The sequence below is a fragment of the Manis javanica genome, chromosome 1 (genome assembly GCF_040802235.1).
Source record: "Manis javanica isolate MJ-LG chromosome 1, MJ_LKY, whole genome shotgun sequence".
In the NCBI taxonomy this organism is placed as follows: Eukaryota; Metazoa; Chordata; class Mammalia; order Pholidota; family Manidae; genus Manis; species Manis javanica.
Genome location: NC_133156.1, coordinates 82,100,794 through 82,118,154, shown reverse-complemented (window position 1 = coordinate 82,118,154; position 17,361 = coordinate 82,100,794). Strand labels below are relative to the sequence as shown.

Genomic DNA, 17,361 nt, shown 5'->3' with positions numbered 1-17,361 from the left:
TGGTATCATTTCATACCTTTTAGTATCAGGAAAGTCTAAACCACTACTAAGAGCAATAAACAAAACCAAAAGAACCCATCTGTTTAAGACCTAAATTAATTTTATTCATCAAGTATTTATTGAGTATCTACGTATTCCATTTGTTTTTCTAGACTTTGGGAAACAGTGGTAAATTGAGCAGACATGGTCCTTTCAGGGAATTTATATTTTGGTAGCAGTAGACCATAAATAAATAAGAAAAACATAAAATAATAGTGCTAAGTAGGAAATTAAGATAAATGACTGTTTTCAGTGAGGTGTCTAAGGAAAGCTAAGAAAGTGCCATTTAAGCTGCTATTTGGCAGGAGTATCCAACTTTGCAACAACTGGGGGAGTCACTGCTTCCCGAAGGGACAATAATGCAAAACCCTAAGTTGTGGACCGGGTTAGAATATTTCAGGAACTGAAAGAAGGCCTGCCTAGTTGGAGCATAGTGACTAAGAAAATAAGTTTGGGTAGTAAAGAACTAAATTACGTTGGCACTGAAAGTCAAGAAACGGTTTGAATTTTATTCTAAATGCAGTGGAAAAAGCATTTTAGCCTGAAGAGTGACAGGAAATAATACATTTTCTAAAATGATTCTGATAATACTTATTTTTTTATTGAAGTGTTCAGTCAGCTTACATGTCACATAATTACTAATATGCTTGGATTTAAGTCTATCATTCTTTGCTCTTTTTTGTCCCATCTGAAAATCTCAAAAAAGGATTTTTTCTTTTTTTGCCTTCTTTTAGATTATTTTTAATCTATTTCTCCCACCCTATAAGCTTGAAAGTAATATATTCTTTTAGTAATTTGTATTTTACCTCTTCCTGGGCAATGTAAGGACCTGAGAATGTATCAACTTTATGTACCAACCCATTCCATGTTATATAATACATTTTGTGTGTGTGTGTGTGTGTGTACTCAATATTTCCTAAATGCATCAGAGATTTTTGTTTTTATACAATGTACATTTGTGTTTACTCAAACATCTACTTTGTCTATTGTGCTTCATGGCTCTTTTGAGTTTCTTTGCTTCCATCTGAGATCATATTCTTCCTAAAAAACATGCTTTAGTATTCTTTTTGTAAATGTCTGTAGGTGACAAATTCAGTTCTTGTATCCTGAAAATACTTCACCTTCATTTTCAAATAATATTTTTACTGAATTAGCAGCTATTTTATCATTTTGAAGATACATTCCATTGCTTCTGGCTTCTATAATTTTTTTTTAAATAAATAATGTCAGTTTATTTTGCCCCTTTAAAGATAATATCTTTTTTTCTCCTGGCTGCTTTTAAGGTGGTTGTCTTAAATGTGAAGCAGTTTTATTATGTTCTAACTAAATGTTTTCTTTGTTTGTTTTTTGAAGTTTGTAATGCTGCTTGAATCTGGGATCTAATGGCCTTATTCTGTTCTGGAAAATTCTCAGCTCCTGTCAGACACTGCTTCTACCCTAGATCCCTCTCCCCTATTTCCCTGCTTCCCTGTGGGCCTTTTCTCTTACTCCACTTAAATGTATGTTAGATCATTTCACTTTATATCTTTTGTATCCATTCATTTGTGTCTCTATAGTACATTCTGGATAATTCTTACCTTTCAGTTTACTGTTTACAGTTTTCTTTTAAAAAGTCTCTAACTTTCTGTCAAACATATCTGTTAAAGCATTTATTTCAGTTACCTTTTTGGTTGTTGTCAGTTCAAGCACTTCTATTTAGTTCTGTTTTGCAGTTTCTATTTATCTCAATCTGATCTATTATTTTCTTAAACAAAAGCATAATTATTTTAAAATCTGTGTCTAGTAACTGTGGGGTCTGCTTTTGTCTGAAGCTTCTTTGGTATGATTTTTGTTTATCATATTGTCCTATTCACTTTTATGTCTCATTTCTTCTTACAGTTTTCTTTGTTTTATATTACTTACAGTTTTTAAGTTTCTTTGTATGTTTATCTTTATGTAAAAACTTTTGTTAACTTATGTTATTTTACATTGTTTTGATTGAATGCCAGAACTAATCTGTGAAGAAATTATACTTTGAGTTCTAGAGCAGTGATAATCTTGAAGAAAGGATTGTGTCTTCTGGCACTAGCTTTGGACACTAGTAATTCAAAATCACTTTAATCTAGTCAGTGATTTTGATGGTTGGAATTTGAGCAGGTCTACTTGTAGTTCATACTTTTTCCCAAGATACAGACCTTTGAGGTTTGAACCTGAATCCTGTGGTTTACAAGATCAGGCCCTGAGCTGTAATTTTTGTCTTTTTAGTTTCATGAGTTAGTCAGAAGCTCTGTTCAGCTTTTCAGCCATATTCACAGGAAGCAGCAGATACCCCAGAGGAAAATCTATTATAAATTTAGGTTCAAAAACCCTTGCTTTATCTTCTTCTGAATTTTTCAGTATTTCATTAGCTCTCTAATGACTTCAGATGATTGTTTTATATTTTGTCCAACTTTTCTGATTGTTCTCAGAACAACTAAATTACCTAGTATATCATTACTAAAAATTAGAAATAACAAATATTTTAAGTATACATGAACCATAAAATTTAGCCATAAAAAATCTTTTAAAATTTCAAAGGATTGTCATTTAGATCACATTTTTTAATCACAGTATAATTAAGTTAGAAATCAATCAACAGAAGTCTAGAAAACATATTTATAAAATAAACCTATTTCCATATAAAATGAGTCAAATTTAAGGATTCTCAGTGAAAAATAGAAAACATATTCAGAAGTGAACAATGACAAAAATACTACATACTAACACCTGTGGAATGCAGCTAAAGCAGTATTTGCAAGGAAACTGAAAACTTTAAATACCTAAAGAAGACTGAAAATTAAAGAGCTAAGAATTTGTCCTAAACCTGGGGGATTAGGAAAAGAATAAAGGAAGTAAAATTAATGAATGATGAAACAAAATATTCAATAGAGAGGGGAAACAAAGTAGATACCATTTACATATTGTATCTTTTAATAATAACTGACTAATCTTTGACAAGATTACCCAAGAAAGAAAGCACACACAAAGAATATTTGAAATGAAAATGGGGATATTATTACAAATGCTATAGAGATTGAAATACCATGAACAATTTTATTATAATAAATGGGAAAATATGTGAAGTAATTTCCAGAAAAATGTAACTTCAAATATCATTTAAAGAGAAATAGAAAACCATGAATGGTCTGATTACTGTGTAAGAGATTGAATCAGTAGAAATTTTCCAAAAAAGAAAACATGTTAGCCAGGGAGTTTTGCCAAACGTTCACAATCTATTCTGCAGTACAAAAAGTGAGAACACTCTTCTTTTCATTTTGTTAGCCAGAAGATAGAGGCAAAAATTCTAAATAGTAGCAAACAGAACCCAGCAAATACGTCAAAAAGATAATATAACACAATCAGGTTGAATTTAACCCAGCAATGTATTTTAGCATGTTAAGAGGAGAAAAATCGTATGGTTATCTGAATAGGTGCAAAAAAAAGCCTTTGCAAAGATATGGATAAAACATAATTGCCAAATTAGAATTGTGCAGAACTCCCTTAAATCAACAAAAGGTATGACAAACATATAAGATGATATTTTTGAAGCAGTCCCTTAGAATCAGGAACAAGTATCATATTGGAGATCCCAACCACTAGTAAAACAATAAAAACAAAAGATAGAATGGAAATGAAGAAACATAACTTACAGGTAAATTATCAAAGTAAGAGCTTTGCAATGACTCTGGACATAATAACATACAAAAGTGAGTTGTATTTCTCTTCAGCAGAAATGAACTTTTGGAAAATGTTTTTTTAAGATACTAACCGTATTTTTAAAATATGAATATTTTATTAAAAATAAAAGTATTACATAAGAATAAATCTAAAAATATAGAAGATCTTTAAAGGGAAAAAATCAAAATATTATTCAAAGACATTAAAGAATATCTAATAATAAGAAAAATATGCCATATTCAAGTATTAAGAGACTCCAGAGTTAAGACAGCAATTCCCCCTAAATAATGAAAACAGTTGCAATAGAAGTGCCAAATGAGTTTTTCTGGAAAATTGAAAAACTTATTCTGAAGTTTATATGAAACACCAAAGGGTCAAAAATGTCAACATCCAGAAAAAGATGTAAGATTTAAGAGAGAAGACTTGTCAGGAAGAATTATTATAAAATTAGAACAATTAGATGTTCATAATAGCCAAAAGGTAGAAACAAAACAAATATCCAGCAGCTGATCAAAGAATAAACAAAATGTGGTATATCCATACAGCAGAATATTTGGCTGTAAAAAGGAATGACGTACTGATAACCTGCTATAACATGGATGAACCTTGAAAAAACTATATAAGTCAAAGAAGCTAAACACAAAAAACCAAGTTACGTGATTCCATTCATACGAAGTGTCCACAATTACAGAGACAGTAGATGAGTGGTTGCTTAGGGATGGTGAGGTTTAGGGAGATAAGGATGTAGAGTAGTGGCAGCTAAAGGTCATAAGGTTTGTTTTTGAGGTGATGAAAATGTTCTAAAATTGACTGTGGTGATGGTTACATATATCTGAATATACTAAAAGCCATTCCATTATCATACACTTTAAATGGGTGAATTGTATGGTATGTGAATTATCTCAATAAGCCTATATTTTAAAGCTATAGTAATTAGGATAGTGTGATATTGTCCTAAGGTTCAAAAATTGATTTACACTGGAATACAAGCCTAATAATAAATGCATTCTTTCTTTTTTTAATTAAAGTATAATTTATATACAATCTTACGAAGATTTCACATGAACAACATTGTGGTTTCAACATTCAACCATATTATCAAGTCCTCACCACCTCCTCATTGCAGTCACTGTCTATCAGCATAGTAAGAGCTGTAGAGTCATTACTTGTCTTCTCCATGCTGTACTGCTTTCCCCATAATCTACCTATATTGTGGTTGTGAATTTTAGTCCCCCTTAATCCCCTTCTCCTTCCCTCCCCACCCACCCTCCCCAACCCCTCCCCTTTGGTAACCACTAGTCCCTTCTCAGAGTCTGTGGGTCTGCTGCTATTTTGTTCCTTCAGTTTTGTTTTGTTTTTATACTCAACAAATAACTGAAGTCATTTGGCACTTGTCTTTGCCTGGCTTATTTTACTTGTACCCTCTAGGTCTATCCATGTTGTTGCAAATAGTAGGATTTCTTTATTTTTATGAATAAATGATATTCCATTGTGTATATGTACCACATTTGTCCATTCATCTGTTGATGGACACTTAGGTTGCTTCCATATCTTGGTTATTGTAAATAGTACTGCAATAAACATAGGAGTGCATATGTCTTTTTCAATCAGGGGTAATAGATGCATTCTTACAAGGAATTTTGCTTAGATGGCATTGCAGGCCTGTGGGAAGAACAAAAACAACAAAAAGTAAATGCTACTGGATATCCATATGGAAGAAAATGGAATTGGACCTCCCTACTTAACATCATACAGAAAGATCAGTTGGAAGTTAAAGATTAAAGTGTGAAAGGAAAAACTATTAAACCTTCAGAAGACAAGATAGTGAAATATCTTTGTCTTATGGTAGAGAATTGCAAACACTATAAAGAGAAAAGGATTATATCAAATACATTTAAAACTTCAAGAGAGACTATAAACCTCTGGAGTATTAGTTTATTTCAGTTCAGCCCAGAAAATGTATAAGATGAGTCTGGAACATCTTGTACAAGATAGCAAGGAAGCTATCATAGACTACTAAGATCATGGACTCAGAAGACAACTGCAAAGCATCCCACTGGCTAAAGATGGGACAGTTTGAGTATCAGTAAGGGCATATAGGTTCACAGACATAATGAAATTCATGTAATCACAGGTTGGAACATATCACATATGATGAATTGTAACATGCCAAATTGTCAAGTGTCTTCAAATCTGTGAGTTCATAATGACAGTAAAACTAAAAAAAGTTTCTAGTTGGTTAACATTGGAGGATGCTGTGTAATCATTATTTTGAAAACCAGTTAAAAAAAAGTAAGCATTTGTCCTGCTTTTCCTATATGGACTGAACCATAGGTAACCAAATACTAAATGAGAGGGACTTTATATACATATACTAATAAATGAAAGAATGGTAGAATTAGAAAATTGCCATTTTGAGATTCCTAATGAAAAATCAATTTATTCATGGTACATCAACAGCTGTTAACATGACAAACAAGGAAACCTATATGCCCCAATGATAAAAAAGAAAACCCATCACCTAAAATGTCTTCCAAAAAAATTGAAGCTGAACTAAGAAATACAGAGAACATATTAAACATCATGACTACACAACCAGGAAAATCTAGTCTATGGAAAATCATGGGACAAATTAACTTCAACAAACACGTTGCAGGAGAGGGAGAGAAGCTGGAAAAAAATAGATGAGAAGAGATGTAAGACATACAAAGCAGTGTGTGTGGACTTACATTAATCACCTATTGCTGTATAACAAATTACCCCAAGACTTAACAGCTTCAGATAAAATATCTTACAGTTTCTGAGGGTCAAGAAGCCAGGATTGGCTCAGCTAGGTATTCTGGCCCAGGATCTCTCAAGAGCTTGCAGTCAAGCTTGTTGGCTGGGCTGTATGTAGTCTTCTGAAGGCTTAACTGGGGATAGAGTATCCAGTTCCAGGGTGGCTCATTCACGGTGCTGCCCAAGTGTCTTTACAGCATGGCACTTGGCTTTCCCCAGAGCAAGTGATCTAAGACAGACAGAAGTCAAAGTGACTCAAAGTAATATATATTATTACTTCTCTTGTATTCTGTTAGTCCCACAGATGATCCCTGATACACTGTGGAAGGGAACTAAACAAAGGCATGAATACTGGGAGACTGGCTACCACAATTTGGCCTCCAAAGATTCACATTCTTCTAATATGCAAAATACACTTATCCTCTCCCAAAGCTCCCTAAAACACCTATCCTGTTACAGCATTAGTTCAAATTTTAGAAATCTAAATCAAGTCTAGGTATGGATGAGGCTTTTCAAGTGTACATCCTTAAGCACAGCTCCTTAAATAGAGCTCCTCTTGATCTGAATACCTGCAAATTAAAGACATGCAGTGTCTGCTTCCACACACCTAAGATAAAATGGATAGGATAACCACTACAGATGTGAATTTAAAAAGGAGAAATTGAGGTGCACAGTTTCACAGAAATTCTGAAATCTACTTGGGAACAGGTTGGTACTTTCTTTATTAAGACTCAAAGCATGAGAGTAATTCTCCATGGCTCTTAACTCTGCCTTCTGTTCTCTTGGGTACACCCACTGAGTTATCCTTCCTTTTCCATTTGTTTATATCTGTGTAGTTTTCTCTGCCTGCTTTGTGCCTGTAAAGTGTGGATGTCCAAAAGCCTGTTTTCATTTTGTATTCTGTCTTTTTCAGTCCAGGATGACAAGCAGCCTGGTAATATAATTTTCTTTAAAAAAATATATTCTGCAAATACAATTCTCTTATAAACTTTGTGGGACTCCTATGAATTTTATTTTGAGTTCATGCCATTAGATAAAGCAACACCAATAAATCTCTTCTGTATAAACACTTTTTTACTTTAGGTTTTTGATGTATACCACACCCTTAAACTAATTCTTAGCAGCTCTATAGTTTGAAAGGTTCTGTGAGGCACACCCTTTGTGTTTGAATGAAATACTCTGAGGCACCACATTAGATCTCTCTGACACCTCAAAGGGCTTCACAAGTACACCATCAACTTCATGTTTTCCTGTTAGTGCCTTAGATTTGTTCTTCATTCCTAGCCATTTCCTAATTTTAATGTTCTTGTCAACTGGAAAAGCTGAAAATCTTCAAATCCACAAGTTCTGGCTCCTTTTTAACAATCTTTCCTTTAACTTCTTTCTACTCACATTTTACTGTAAGCGACAAGAATAAATCAGGTGACGTCTTTAATATTCTGGCTGGAAATCATCTCAGCTGATTACCTACTTCATTAATCCTATTTTCTACTTTGCACACAACTGCAGGTGACAAATCTGCTAAACTTTCTGCTACTTTTCTCCAATATCCAATCTGTAAGACCTCAACTTCAGCCTCCTCAAAGTTATGCACATGCAATTTTATCAAATATTTTCAAACTTTCACTAACACTTTCCTCCAAGGTCTTCCATCTTCTGCCCACTTCCAGGGACCAGAATCTTTATTAATTCTTTATTGCTTTAGAACAAGCTAGCCCAAAACATAATATTTGAAGCAACAAACATTAATTTCATGCAGTATCTGAGGGTCAGAAATCCAGGAAAAGCTTAGCTGAGCATTTCTGGCTCAGGACCTCTCCTGGAGCAACAGTCAAGCTCTCAGCTGGGGCCACAGTCATCTGATGGTTTAACTTGTGCTGGACGATCCAAGTAAGATGGCTTATTCTCATGGCTGTTTGCAGGATGCCTCAGTTTTTTTACTGGCTATTTGGCAGGATGCTTCTGTTCCTCACCACATTTGCCTCTCCATAGGGCTACCCAGATCCCTCTAAAGCAAGTACTTCAAGAGAAAAAGGCACAAGTCTTCATGTCCACATAGCCTTCAAAGTGACATATCATCACACAGATAGGTTGACCAACAGATTGATGAGACATACCATGAAGATACAGTGTGAGACACAACAAAGGTATGAGTATCAGGGAGTGGGAATCATTGGGTGCCATTTTGGAGGCCAGCTAACAAAGGACTTTATCTGGACCATAATTCAAATGAACTTTAAAAAAGCACACGATAATTAAAAATTTGAATGCCAATGAATATTTGATGATACTAAGGAATTATAAATTATTTTTTGTATTATAGTAGTAATTTTTAAAGATCCCTTATCTTTTAGAGATACATATTGAAATATCTAGAGATGTAATGGTATAATTTCTGGGATATCCTTCAGAATAATAAGAGATGGGAAAACTGGGTGCTTACATAAATGAAGTAAGATTGGTTATCAGTTGATAATTGTTGAAGATGGTTAATAGGTAAATGGAAGTTCATTCTATTCTGCATACTTTTATGTAAGTGTTAATGTTTTCCATAATAAACAGTAAAAAAAAAAAAGAAAAGAGTGGAAGATGAACCACCAACTGGGAGATCTTTACAACCCATATTACTGGCAGAAGATTTATTATTCAGGTTGTGTAAAGAACTACTCCAGTTTAATTGTTTTTTAAATAGATAATGCTCTCCACCCTCCCTCCTACCCAACAGACAATTCATGGAGGAGGAAATGAAGGAAACCTGAAGAGATGTTCAACCACAAGGAAATGCCATTTCACACCCACTGCATAACCAAAAATTTTTAAATCTTATGATATCACCAGAACACTTACACGTTACTGGCTAGAGTAAAAACTAATAGAGTCAATTCGCAAAACAAATTACCATTATCTAATAAACTTGAAATGTGTGCTAGGTATATGAGCAGTAAAATTCATAGCAAAATTAATTATACCAGTAAAGATTAGAAACAACCCAACTGTCCATCTACAGTAAGGTGATTAAATACATTGTATATACTCATACAGTAGAATACAACAGTGGAAAAAATGAATTACAAATCCATGAACATGGTTGAATCTCTTTAATAATGTTGAGCAAAAAAACAATAATTCATAAAAGAATAATTCTGGCTGGAAATCATCTTAGCTTTCATTTGGTATTCTACAGCTAGAAATTCTAAAAGGATTTCTACAGCTATAATAATGTGATGGGAAACATGATTTTTTATTGGTGTAAAAGTCACCGATACTTTAATTACTCTATAGTTTATTGCCTATATTCACAATTGTCCACTTACATAAATTAAAGAGCCAATAAAAGTAAACAGTATCCCATGTAAGGGTACAAACTTAAGAATTAAATTTATAAATTAAAGCAAAAGAATGAGAATAAAATCAAGATAGTGATATTCTCTAGCTCTATTCCTTTAGAGAAGGGAATGGAATAAGGAAGGAGAACACAAGGAACATAAGCCTTGGTTTAGCCATAAAAGTCCTTGTTTGCCTACTTTCCTGATGTACTAACTAAAAGCACTCTCTTTCACTCTCAAAAGTGTCCTGGTTTGGATAATAAATTAATATATTTATCTTTTTTAAAGTTAACTTTGTCCCTTTAATCTGGATGGAGATCATATTGATCTTTACTGTATTATTCTTCCTTGTACATGTATTTAAAAAATTGCCACTTGAAACTAGATAATACTTAATAATATAATTTAAAATTTTAGCCAGTAATAACACAGTAAAAAAAATCTGTATGTAGAATAAATGTTAATATTTTTTGCATAAAACCCTTATCACCTGGGTGAATGCAGATGTGCTTGGCTTTGTGTTGAGCCCTTTACAGTTATTCATCTTCATAGCAAGACTTTCGGGTAGGTATTATCTCTACACATGAAGAATCGGAGGTACACTAAGTGTATATAAGTTAGCCAGAGTTATGCATAAGAGACAGAGCAGAATTTGACCCAAGCATTGTGATGCCAGACCACATGCTCTGATCCACAATGCCAGAGCCTGTAATACACGTTCTTAATTTTTTTGTACCTTGGATCCCTCTGGGAGTCTGGTGAAGCCTATAAAGCCCTTTTTAGAATCATGCTTTTAAATGCATAAATTATGTGTAGGATCATACATGAAACCAATTATACTAAAACACAATAATCAAGATATTCAACAAAAGTGCTATACATGTATTTCTTTATTAATTCATAGAATAAGAAAATCTAGCAGAAGGCCCAGTAATATCTAGTAATAAATGACCCTTGAATAACTTGGGGATAGGGGCACTAACCTCTGTGCAGTTGAAAATTGTAACTTTTGACTCCTCAAAAACTTAACTTCTGATAGCCTATTGTTGATCAAAAACCTTACTGACAACATAAAGTCAATTACTACACATCTTGTGTGTTACACATATTAAATATTGTGTTCTTACAATAAAGTAAGCTAGAGGAAAAATGTTTTTTCAATGTCACAAATCTGCAAAAAATTTTCCAGTATCTTTATTGAAAAAAAATCCATGTAAAGTGGACCCATGCAATTCAAAGCCATGTTGTTCAAGGGTCAACTGTATAATTTTAAAGTAGTGAACAACAATTATATTTTGGGATTTCTACAGCTATAATAATGTGATAGGAAAACATGTGATTTTTATTGGTATAAAAGTCACCGGTACTTCTAATAACTCTATGGTTGATTGCCTATATTCACAATTGAAAAAATGCTAAATTTCACTTAGAGGTTAGCAAAAATTAAGGCATAATATTTTTCCCATTGAAATTCATAGCCTTTTGTTTTATAACTTTAAATCATAGACTTTTTGAGATATATTTCTGCTTCAGAGAGATCATATTCCCCACCCCACCTCCCACTTTCTGGTTTGGGATTACACTCAAAATGAGACACACAAATACATTAGTTTATTAGAAATAAAATTTAATTTTCTATGTGGTGAACTTGAGTAGGGGATGAGAAAGAAGAATGTGTTAGAATGACCAGATGTACATACAGGCAGTGGGAAGCTTGAAAATGCTTTAGAGTATCTTATTTGAGACATTTAAAACATTCCAAACACATACTGCCACATGCATTTATTTACAAAAGAATTCACTATTGATACTGCAGTGTCCTACAGAATATTATTTAACAATATCTGTATCAATGCAACAACCAAAAGAGAAAATTCAAATAGCTGGACACCTTTTAAAAGTTTTGTTGAGCTAAAAGTAAAACATCTGACAAATTTTTGACTTGCCTTTCTCATGATTTGATGTCCCAACAGAGCAACTGGGGAACCTAATTCTGACCAACAAGGAGGAATTGCTTGGCTAATTGGAAGTGACAGAAACCTTGGGAGAAAGCAACCACATTCCATGGATAATTATAAGAAGGTAACATGGGCCCTAAAGGATAGTGTCAAGAAACCTGAAGCCCCCAGATGAGGTGAGATGTACAAAAAAAAAAAAAATGCTAAGAGAAGACAAAGGATAGGTTTTTAAAAATTCTGTTCAGAAGCAGAAGATGACCAAGGAAAGGATCTCATTTGCAGCTTCTGGTGCAAGGTTAGAGCAGAACACTCTACATATTATTTTGCTTCATTCTCTGCAAAGAAGACATGGGAAGTATATTGACATAGTGGGAAAAACTACAGTGTTAGTGGGTTCAGGCAAATCTGAGTTTAATTCTGTTTCAACTCTTAGAAATTACATTACCTTGGGTCTCTTTTTCCCAATCTGTAAAATGGAGACAACCATACCTTTCTCATAGGATTGTTCTGAGTAATAGAAGCAACACATTCAAAACACTGAGCCAGGCTCACAGTAATGACTTGATAAATAGCAACTTATTAATATTATTCAAAAGAACAGCATAAATACTGACAGGAAGCAATACACTTCCCAAATGGGGGAAGAAATTCTAAGAAAGTACCTAGCAGTACCAATTTACGTTACATCATATGATAAGAATTGTTTATATTGCAGGCTTTGCAGGGTAGAGAAGAGTACAAATGACTGCTGATAACAACTGTTCCTATTTTTGCGAAATTATGGGAAACAGAGTAGGTGCTAGAATACTAAACATGGGCAAATGTCTGTTTTCAGGGTGAAAAGTAGGGATCTAAAACCTGGAATTACTTGCTTTTTGACTCAGCGATGTTTCCTTCTTTTGGTATGGTATTCATTTGCCTAGGGATGGAGGAATTCCAAAAGAAAGCAGCTGACACAAAGGAATAGATTGAGTTTTCCAAGGAAATGCTCAAAGTGAAGACAGAATTCTTGAAAGCTAAGGTGATAAAGAAAGAATAGGTTTCTTAAATTTCTTCAAAACTTTGAGGTAAAGCTTGAAAGAAAAAGGAAAAAGTTGTATCCTTAAGTAAGATGTATTGGGTTGAATAGTGGCACCTGAAAAGATATGCCCAGGTCTCATTCCTTGGAACCTGTGAATGTTACGTTATTTGGAAAAAAAGTATTTGCATATGTAATTAGGTTAAGGATCTTGAGATGAGTAGATCAATCATCCTGGACTGTCAGCTAGACCATAAATCTATTGACAAGTATCCTTATGTGACAGACAGAAGAGATGACACAGAGAAGAGAAGGCAATATGATCACAGAGGCTAATGGAGTGTTGTGGCCACCAGTGAAGGAATGCTGACAGTCATCAGAAATTGCAATGAGCAAAAAACAGATACTCTCCTAGGTCCTCCAGAAGAAATGCAGCCCTGCTGCCACTTTGATTTCAGACTTCAGGCCTCAGAACTGTAAGAAAATAAAACTATTAACCCACCAGCTTGTAGTAATTTGTTATGGCAGCCCTATGAATTTAATACACAGAAGTTAGAAAGAATCAAGTAGTATCTCTAGTAGATTAGTTTTTCCTGGGTTGGGGGGAGTAGGCAATTGTGAAATGCATGGTGGAAGGTGGAAAAGGTTTAAGGGACTTCTTGGAAAGAGTATGGGATCTTCTGGTTCTGGAGTTAGCAAATTACAGACCACACTGTCTCTGCTTTGACAGAGTGACAGAATGAGAAAGAGCCTTGACAGAGTTACCATGCATTTCCAGAACCAGGAAGCCATGTGGCAGCCAAGCTAATATTCATAGTTCCCCCAAAGAGGAATTCATGTCATCAGAGTGAGCTTGTTTGATTGACAAATGCTTTCCACTCTCCACTCCCTTGATTGGTGGCAGGAGTAAGAGGTATCTGTATGCAGCACTTTAGTCAGTCCTATTCAGACTACTCACAGGAAAAGTACTTTTTAATATTATCTGGCAGTCACTAATCCTCAGAAATAGAGAAAGGATCATGGACAACTAAAGAGGTTCCAGTGATATAGAATGGAAACCCATATTACTTGAAACACTTCCTTCAATTTTTGCTTGACTGAAGCCTTTATTTGTTCAGTTCAGAGTCCCTAACACCTTTTAATCCCTGGCCAGAAACACATTGATCCCAAGCAAGAATCTAAAAGGAATTATTAAAAGGATACTCTGGGAGCATCTTTAAGAGAAAACAGTAATCAATCAAATAGTAGGGTTTACCAAGCAGAATTTTCAAATATTTTTCCTAACAAAATTACTATACTGGTACACCAATAAAATGTGGCAGGTACTATTTATCTGTGCTTAACATTATTGAAATTACGGAGTTGTTGAAATTTTTCATCATATACTTATGAGTAAATTGGAGTTAGACATGGAGATAAGCATATGGAGAAAGGGCTAGATAACCTTGAGGGAATAACTTAACTACCTAAAGGGTACTGACTTCTGGGTGGCAATCAGTCTATCCAGAGTTTTTAGTGCAGAACCACAATCCTTATCTGAGTCAACACTACATTTCATTGACTTACAAGATTATATAGACCTGTGTGTATCAAATTTTTACCCAGCTCAGCATTGGAAAGGTAGGGTGTTTTACAAACTTTCAAACAGTTTGATGTTGACTCTATGCAAATTCCAGATAGTCAGAATTTATCAAATTTTGGGTGTCTTGTAACCATACAAGCAGAGTCTAACAAACTAATAGAAATTTTTAAGTTTGTTCACTCATTTTGATATCACAAATTCATGGAACATCTACACTATATAAACTTCTGTTAGGCTTTAGAAAGATGATTAATGTATTATCCTTGGGTTGTAGAAGTTTAAAATCTGGTGAGTGAAACAGACTTGTAAAGAGATAAAATGTATTGTAACATAAATGTTCATTTGTAAGGACTTATACTTAGTAAAAAAATTTTTTTGATTAACTACATTTAATTGTTTGGGATGGACTAATATTAACATGTGTGATATACCTTTAGGAGCTTAATAAGCTGGAAAAAGTAATATTTACCAAGAATATGACAATGGCTGATACTCTAAATCATACAAATTGATTTTCTAAAAATAAGCAAGGGCTTAAACACCCAAAGAAGGATATACAAATATCTAATGAAGATATAAAAACATATAAAAAATTCATTGTCTGTTGTAAGCCAAACAAGACAACAAATTTGGAAAAAACTCAGTAAATAGTATTGTTCCATGCTTGCAAAGTTTTGGCGAGTTGGACACATATACAGCTAATAGAAATGTAAAGTGATAATTTTTGTGGAAAGTTATTATATACAAGTCATATGATGCAGTGCAGCTATTTTTCTTCTAGAAATCTATTTTAAGGAATAATGTAAAATATATACAGAAAGTATACATATGGAAATCCTTAACAGCAAAAAAATTTTAAGATGAATGATTTAAAAGATATGTACAATCCATACAGTGAAATTTCATAATCATAATCAGAATTATGCCTTAAAAAGAGTGTCTGAAATATATTAAACTGAAAGGCTAAGTATCATAACTTTTCCCTGTAAACCTTCTTGTATGTTTTAAATTTTGTGCCATGTGCATGTAACACATCCCAAAACCCCACAATTTAAAAATAAAGTGTTCAGCTTAAAATTTTTAAAATACATTTACAAATGTCTTAATGATGTTAAGAAAATACATTAAGACAAGGAAATTTCATTATTTTCTGCAATGAATATCTATAATTGGAAAATGTATGTACTCTGTGTTACTAGATATATTTTGCTCAGTATTTTGCACTGTAATAAATCTAGGACCAGTTTACATTCAAGCAAGAAGGATGGTAAAGAAGCCTATATAAGGATGGTAAAGAAGCCTATATAGGGAATGTTTAGCCTGGAGAGCATGATGGCTGTCTTCAAGTATATGAAGTACCATCATGTAGAAAAGGGACTACACTTCCTCAGGAAAGTCTCAGAAGATGAAACTAGACCCATTGGCAGGAGCTATAGTAAGCCATTTCAGCCCAATGTCACAGTTACAGACTTGCTGACTTGTTTATTGGCCATTTCAACTCAATGTCAGAAAACACTTCCTTAAAGAAGAAGGTGAAAAATGAGTGAATTCCCAGTCACTTGAAAGATTCAATCATAAATTGTAACCTACTTGATTGAACATTAAAGAAGAGTCAAGCTTCAGACATGTGTTTTTTGGTGTGATTCCTGTTTTATGACAAACAATTTAACCTTTGTCAGACTCAGTTCTCTGTAAAATGGGATGTTTAAAGGCGTAAATGGTCATAAACACAATAATATATTATTCAGCCATAGACAAGAAAGAAATCCTGCTATTTGTGACAACATGAATGAACTGAGAAGGTATTATGCTAAGTGAAATAAGCTAGGTGAAAGAAAGCAAATACCACGATTTTACCTATTTGTGGAACAACACAAAATGAACAAAATAGTAGTAGACTCATAGACATGGAGAAGTGACTGGTGGTTACCATGGGGGAGGGGTTTGGATGGTGAGTGGTGAGGGTGAGCGGGATAAAGGGACACAAAAATTCTCAATCATAATATAAATTGGTCACAGGAATGGTAGTGCAGCATGGAGAATATAGCCAATGATTCTGTAACATCTTCCTATATTGACAGATAGTACTGCACTAGTTGTAGGTAGGATTTAATAATATGGGTAACTTTTGAACCATGGTGTTGTATACTTGAAACCAATATAAGATTGTATATCAACTATACTTCAATAAAAGAATAAATAAGTAAGTAAATAAACAAATACATATAGCTGGGTTTTTTTAAACCAACCAAACAAAGGATTTATTTTCTTAGGGGGATTTAATTTATTTCTATTTGTTTCTATTTTATTTTATACTATTCACTACTTCCTTTTCTTTCTTGCCTTTTGTGGAATTAATCAAGTTTTCTTGTTTTAGTAGTTTAAGAATTATACATCTTATTTTTATTCTGCTCCTAGAATTAATTTTAGCCCCCATTTTATATACATTTTCTCTTAATGTCTAAAATTAAGGAGCATCTGTATCCTGCCTTTGATCAGTTTCACTTTCTTCTCCCCCACTTTCTCCTGCAACAGAGCCAATTTTTGTATAGCCTTAAGGTTATACAATTTTGGGGATCCTCTTTAAAACAATTTGAAATTCTAAATTAAAAAATTAGATGAGAAAGTGAATATTTAGAATGAGAAAAGAAATCATAACAAATTATACTTTTTAAAATTTTACAAATTTACAAGTCTTAAAGAAATGATATTCCACCAACATAATCCAGAAAAATAATATTTTTATTAATGCTTGTGACACGTCTATAGTACTTTTACCCCTACATTTCCTCTCTTTACAATTTTGCCTTTCTGCTTAATGAAAGACTAACCCACAGATTGTCTTCTAGCTGTGTATATTCAAGCTTGCCACCCACCCCGACTCCCACTATCTGTATAGCCTCCAGTGCTGGGTACAATGGACAGACTCACATCAGAATACAAACCCTAGGCTCTTCAGCTTTC

The 17,361-nt window shown here is 33.6% G+C and overlaps 1 long non-coding RNA gene across 8 annotated transcripts in view; it reads left to right on the top strand.

The window, feature by feature from the left end:
• Window positions 1–17,361, top strand: part of LOC118971273 (uncharacterized) — an 83,996-nt gene that overhangs the window by 8,759 nt on the left and 57,876 nt on the right. For 4 of the 8 annotated variants that reach the window (XR_012130265.1, XR_005059638.2, XR_012130258.1 and 1 more), the window contains 2 exons: window positions 8,506–8,660; window positions 11,813–11,973. This is a non-coding gene — a long non-coding RNA (uncharacterized lncRNA). Of the gene's footprint in view, window positions 1–8,272; window positions 8,404–8,505; window positions 8,661–11,812; window positions 11,974–13,101; window positions 13,318–17,361 lie in introns of those variants that run through there. The other 4 variants (XR_012130267.1, XR_005059639.2, XR_005059640.2 and 1 more) reach the window with 4 other exon arrangements.